Here is a 5,309-nt window from a genome sequence, read left to right as displayed (position 1 = left end):
TGAATTATACACTTAGAAATGACCAAGATGGTACATTCTAGGTTATATGCATTTGACCACATTTTTAAAAAATTGTTACTTTGTGAAAAAAGAAAGAAAGAAATGCCAGCTGATACAGAGCTGAATCAGTTTTGCCACATTCCCTTATCGTCGGCAGGAGTCTTTGGTTAGGAGCCAGCACTGCTGAGCCCCTGGGAAACTTGTGCAAATCAGCAGGAACCCTGAGGAGCCCAGAGAGGCTCCAGTGAGGCAACACAGCCTGACTGATGACAATCACAGCTGATCAAGTTAGACAGTCAGGTTATCCCAGGTCCATCACTCTGTTATGTCGCCCAGAGCAAGTACTCAGCTAGAACTGAATTCTAATTGCAAAATGGGGTAAAAACAGCTCATTCCACGTAAGTCTGCTGTAAGAATTAAGTAAAGACATGCATAAAGCAGAGAACAATGTATAATGTGTTACCATTTGTACCATGAAACAAGGGAAAATATATATATTCATATTTTCTTGTTTATACACAAAAATCTATGAAAGGATATATAACAAATAAATAAATAAATAAATTTTATATTTCTTCGGGAGGTAGTAACTCAGTGGAGGGGAAAAGGGAAATTTTTTCTAGATTTCTTTTACGATTTTTGTATTGTGAACCATGTAGACATATTACCTGTTTTAAAATTAACCAAAATGTCAAAGACAAGATATATAGTGTGAATCATTCAATGCATATTAATTGTTATGGTGATAATTGTCATGAAAGCCACTAGCTTCACATGTAAGTTTCTAAGCCACACAGCACTCCTAGGCTTATCTGAAAAAAAGTGAAACCCCTGGGAGGACCCCTAGAATCTTTCCAGAATCTTTTAGATTCAAGACTCTCCATGGTTGGACCAGAACTCCCAAGACATTTTCCAGATCTAAAACTCTGTAACGCTGAGGCATGATCCTGCTACTCTGAAAGCTGAAACCTAAGCAAGACAATCCTGGTGCCAGCCATTAAAACAAAAACACAAAATTAGGACAAGTGAACAAGAGGACAGGCAAGGATAGGAAAGAAAGGAAGAATGAAAGAGAATGGGACTGGATGGAAGGAAAAGGCAGGAAATATCCTTTAAATATAAGTATGGGTATGACCACATCCGTGTTTTTGCTCACCTAACTCCACCCATCTTCCCTTCCCCTATACTGCTTCTAGCTAAACACCTGTTCTATCCAGTTTTGGCAGCTAACAACCTAAACCCCCTACAGCTAAGATTAAACGGCCTCCACATAAAAAGCAAAATCACATGACACCAGGCCCTTGAGGCAGAGTATCCCCCTTCCCCAGCTGCCTGGCCTCTCAAGGGCAAAAAAGCAGGCTCCCCTTCTAAGATAGTTGTGGCATACTGGACTGTCCTGTGGGCTGGGCCACCTCAGTCACATTCCACAAGATCGCTGTAGGAGAGTGACTTTAATCAGGGCCAGCTGATTAAAGCCACTCTTTCCAGGCCTGTGACTTCAAGCAAGATCTTGCCAGCATCTATTATCTGGTCTCAAAGTGGCTGCCAGCACAGAAAGACACAAAAGTTACTAATCAGCATCACAGTCATAACCCAGAGGGCAATATGAGGCAGACAGCTGCTTCCAGCATATTTTCATGTACAACACAGACTGCCTTGTTGACAAGAAGTTATTCAAGCAAATCTGCATTTTTATATCTTACCCTGTGCAGAAACAATTGGTTCCACTTGGCTGCACGGGAATACAGAGAAAGGAAGGAACACATCGTAATGTTAGTATTGGGAGCATTCAGATCATTATGGATTGATCAATAGAAACACTATATTGGATGCAAAGTTCTTCCCACACTGCCAAGTTATTGCTCATGGAATTTTCAGCCCATATACCATGCTAACCTATTATTAATTCTCAAAGATTTATTTAATTATGGAGGATAAAGGCTTTCAAAAAATAATTAATTACAAAAGCTACTTAATATTCAGAGGTGTCACACAAGCAGATAACTGGCATTCTCTGTTGGTGGTTTAATTAAGACAAGAAGATGCAAAAAGCTGTCACTTGAGGGTGGGTGGCTGCAGGGGGGAAACTCTGGTAGGCACTACCAGTTGGCCATCTGTACCAGACACAAAAGCATGACTCCGAAGCTGGCCTCCCTTAGAGAAAGCCCCCATTTTTAGCATCTCATCCATTGGTAATTGCTTTCTGCAGTGCATAGCTGGAAGGCATAAGATATTCATAAACTGTAACTTCAAATTTGATGTTTCCGGGATGTGGAATGTTGGGAAAAACAATCAATTACTTGATGCCTCAGTTTCTCCATCTGAAGCACAATTCATAAATGCCATCCACCCATCTGCTTCCCAGAACAACAGCAACTGAACATTTTCTTTACAAGTAGCCAGAAACATGCCAAGAAACAAAACTGGTCCCATGTTACACATTTTGATATAAATAGGCTGGCAAGAAATAGAGAAGCTCCTTAATTTTACTGAACAATCAATTGTGATTATTTTGGAGTTGGTTTTTCAAATTGTGGCTTTTCTGTGACATTCCTCTTCCCCCATTAAAAAAAAATCATTCTTGACCATATGCTCTCTGGATAATTTTCTTTCTTTAGTATCTTCATTAGACTATAATTAATAATACCAACAATCACTACTACAGTTCATTTAGTCCTCACAACTCAGTGAGGTAGGTATTAGTTAATATTATTTCTATATTACCGATGAAGAAACAAGTTTAGAGAATTTAGAGCACGTGACCAACACCCCAAAATTAAGCAGCAAATTAGGATTAAAACTCAGGTCAATTTGACTTCAAATCCCCGATGTTTATTTTTCCTATTTTGCCATAGAGGAGAAAAAAAATACACACACACACACACACACACACACACACACAGAATAGTCAAGACTTCTATTGGTCAGCAATAATTATAAAATATAGGAACAATAGAAATTACTTGATAAAATAAAATGCATTCTAAATACACCATGGTATCTTGGCTCATCTCCTGAAAAAGAAAAGAAACATTAGTGGAAAGGTAATTTAAACAAAATCAGAGTTGGGTTTTTTTTTTAATCATTTCTAAAGAACTCTTCATTTCTACCCCAAACTGTAAATACTACCACCTTTACTAAGGTTAAAAGTCAATCATTGTTTATAAACTATTTAAATAATTTTTTTCTTGTTCTTTTTTCTTTTTTTTCTTTTTTTTTAGGGGAGAGCGCGAACGCAGTCCACCACTACCACAAATTATGCAGTCGAGTTTCCCACATTTGGGGAAATCGCAGGGGTCAGCACATCCGGAGTGCAATGGATAAGCCTTGCCCTGGGAAAACCACCTTCGTGATCATGGTATCTCCCCTGCCAGGTAAGTATTATTTAAATAATTTTTTAGTATTTGCTTTGAGTATTTATTTCAGAAAACATCTAACTCATAAACCTTTTCTGGAGAGCATTAGTTTTGTATATTCGTGATTTTCCTTACCTAAATAGCACAGACAACTAAAGGTTGATAAAATGACACAAAAACAAATGCTACATCAAAAAGGCTTTCATTGGGACTTCCGGCCAAAATGGAGGCATAGACAGACACACTGCATCTCCCTCCACAGCTAAGAAGGAACACAACTATCTCAAAACTAGAAACAACCAGAAGGTCCAAAAAAAACACAAACTACATGGAAGTCCAGCAAACAAAGATATAAAGAAGAAATACTCATCCAGACAAGTAGGAGAGGCAGAGCCAGGGCAGAGAGGACGCAGTGTGGTGGCAACAGCAGCAGGCCAACAGAAAGTGCAGTCACACATTTTAAAAAGTCAGGAGGGAAACCTGGGGAGCATTCCCAGCTCCTCACCAGACCAGAAGCTCATGGTGCCAGCATCGGCGAAAATCAAGCCTCATTGGTTCTGACTGTGCAGACCAGTGGGGGCTGGGGTGGAGGCAGAAACTTCCGGTCTCTCAGCGGAGTCCACTTATTTAAAGGGCTCCTCCCACAGTCCTAGAATGTCCACAGACCCACTAACTCTGGGAATGACAGCCAGGGCAACAGCTAGAGAGGTACCAGTCTGGTGCGGAAGTGAGAGAGGTGCCTAGAAAAGGGGAGAGTGCTGGGCAGGCAGCATTGTTCCCTCTCCGACCCCTCCCCACATACAGCGCCACAATGTGGTGAAACAGGTAGCCCCGTACTGATGAATCCTTAAGGCTCTACCCCTTACAGCGTGACAGGAGTGACAGCTCTACCCAGGACACAGAGGCAAATAAACACAGGAGTCTGTCAGAATGAGGAGACAGAGAAGTGTGGCTCCAAATGGGGAACAGATCAAGGTTCTGGTGGGAGAACTAAGTGACAAAGAGATAGCCAGCCTAACAGACACAGAATTCCAAACACTAGTGATAAAGATGCTCACAGGCTTGACACATATGCTTGAGTATAGCTAAGGCATAAGGGAAGAAGTGAAGGCTATGCTAAATGAAACAAAGGAAACCACACAAACCAATGGTGAAGGGAAGGAAACCAAGGTTCAAATCAATGGTTTTGAATATAAAAAAGAAAACAACAGTCAACCAGTACAGAATGAGGAAACAAGAATTGAAAAAAAGGAGGAGAGGCTCAGGAACCTCTGGGACTACTTTAAATGTGCCAACATCCAAATCATAGGGGTGCCCAAAGGAGAAGAGGAAGAGCATGAAATTGAAAGCTTAAGTGAAAAAATAATGAAGGAAAACTTCCTAAATATGGCGAAAGAAATAGACATACAAGTCCAGGATGCACAGAAAGTCCCAAACAAGCTAGACCCAAAAAGGACCACACCAAGACACATCATCATTAAAATGCCAAAGGTGAAAGATAAAGAGAGGATCTTAAACGCAGCAAGACAAAAGCAGAGAGTTACCTACAAAGGGGTACCTATACAAGTATCAGCTGATTTCTCAAAAGAAACTTTGCAGGCAAGAAGGGACTGGCAAGAAGTATTCAAGGTGGTAAAAAAAATAAAATAAAATAAAAAGGACATACAACCAACTCTATCCACCAAAGCTGTCATTTAGAATGGAAGGGCAGATGAAGTGCTTCCCAGACAAGAGTTCATTATCACCAAGCCATTATTATATGAAATGTCAAAGGGACTTACTTAAGAAAAAGAAGATCAAAACTATGACCTCTAAAATGACAACAAACTCACAACTATCAACAACTGAATCTAAAAAATAAAAACAAAATCCAACTAAGCAAACCAGAATAGGAACAGAATCATAGGTATGAGGATCATTTGGAGGGTTATCAGCTAGGAGGGGGAAGGGAAA

At 40.1% G+C, this 5,309-nt stretch overlaps 1 non-coding gene across 1 annotated transcript; it reads right to left on the bottom strand.

Moving 5' to 3' along the window:
• Nucleotides 1–3,218: 3,218 nt before the first annotated feature.
• LOC150019784 (U1 spliceosomal RNA) lies at nt 3,219–3,382 on the bottom strand. The gene has a single exon (XR_016509444.1). It is a non-coding gene; the product is annotated as a U1 spliceosomal RNA (small nuclear RNA).
• Nucleotides 3,383–5,309: the final 1,927 nt, after the last annotated feature.

The sequence above is a fragment of the Furipterus horrens genome, unplaced genomic scaffold (genome assembly GCF_987537825.1).
Source record: "Furipterus horrens unplaced genomic scaffold, mFurHor1.1.pri manual_scaffold_2, whole genome shotgun sequence".
NCBI lineage: Eukaryota > Metazoa > Chordata > Mammalia > Chiroptera > Furipteridae > Furipterus > Furipterus horrens.
The sequence above is the reverse complement of the archived record's forward strand: the minus strand, read 5'-3'. Positions and strand labels throughout refer to the sequence as shown.